Here is a 1295-nt window from a genome sequence, read left to right on the forward strand (position 1 = left end):
AGATAAAAATATTTCTAAATATAGCCATTAACCATATTCAAAGAGCTTCAGATATAATGCAGAATAATTTTGAGACAAAATACCATATAGTCAGGATATATTAAGAACATACCAAGATTATCAAATCTCTAAATACCTGAATTGTAATAAAAAAACTTCATAGAAAAATGATGTAAATTCCCCAATCAAACCATTGTCTTTGATGATGCTAGATTCAAAAAGATAAAGTTGCGACCAAGTTAGCAATAAAGAGATAATAATATAGGTCACTGTGAAACAATACTTATGTTATTTAACCAAAGATCTTAAAGTAGAAACCTTAGCTTTCTTTTCTAAAAGCCATGAGGCTTAGTATTCAGACTCAGGAATCTTACTCTAATGAGGCCAAACCTTTGTCTTCCAGGCAGATTGCACAAAGAATAAATTAACCCTTTAACTCAGAAATTAAAGAAAACTTTGTTATTTTAACTGCGAGAAACCCAATTCTTTGTTTTATATGCTACTTAACGTTAAAACTCCTAAAAATCTCATAAGTTAAACGATTAAACTTTAGTCAGACAGATGAAACTTGACCATATCAAATAAATTTCTTTTTCAGTAAACCTCTTAAAGGTTGCCTTTGTTGTATATCTCTTCCAGTGCATCCCTTTAAATGGCAAAAATGAACACTTATTCGCAGACTTAAATATATATGTCTATATATCCTCTTGTGGCATAAAAAGGCGAAGTATATGAACTTAAATTATGACAAATATCTGTTAACGTAATAACATCAATAAGCTACCTAAAATATCTTTGGAATTATTTTAAGCCTGTATACCACAAAACATAACTGTTGTTGAAAGAAAAGTATTTAAACATTCTAAGATTTCATTCAACTTTTACTACTTCTCATATTTTCCCCAATCTAATTTTAACCCTTAAAGATTTTATCAACTGCCTTTGGAAGTCACAAAGTCTCTGCTCAATTTCTGATAACTATAGCAAAGCAGCAATTTTTCTTATCTTCAGTCTTAAAAGAGTCTCCACCTAGCTGGAAAGGGGTCTTTCAAAAGCATCCCTGGAGCTACAGGACCTTGGAGACTGGGAGCTGGGGAGGCCTGATCTTGCCCCGCCCTCACTCTCTTGACTCACAGAAGACCTTTACATATGTTTAAATTGATGGAGGCATTTTGAAAGACAAAAGATAGCTAATTTCTTTCTTTTTTACTGTTCTGGAACTGCTACTTTTACTTTAAGACAAAACTATCCTTTTTCCTTAAATAAAACACATTTCATATAATATCTAGCTTAAG

Source organism: Trichechus manatus, unplaced genomic scaffold (assembly GCF_000243295.1).
Source record: "Trichechus manatus latirostris isolate Lorelei unplaced genomic scaffold, TriManLat1.0 scaffold00211, whole genome shotgun sequence".
Taxonomy (NCBI): domain Eukaryota; kingdom Metazoa; phylum Chordata; class Mammalia; order Sirenia; family Trichechidae; genus Trichechus; species Trichechus manatus.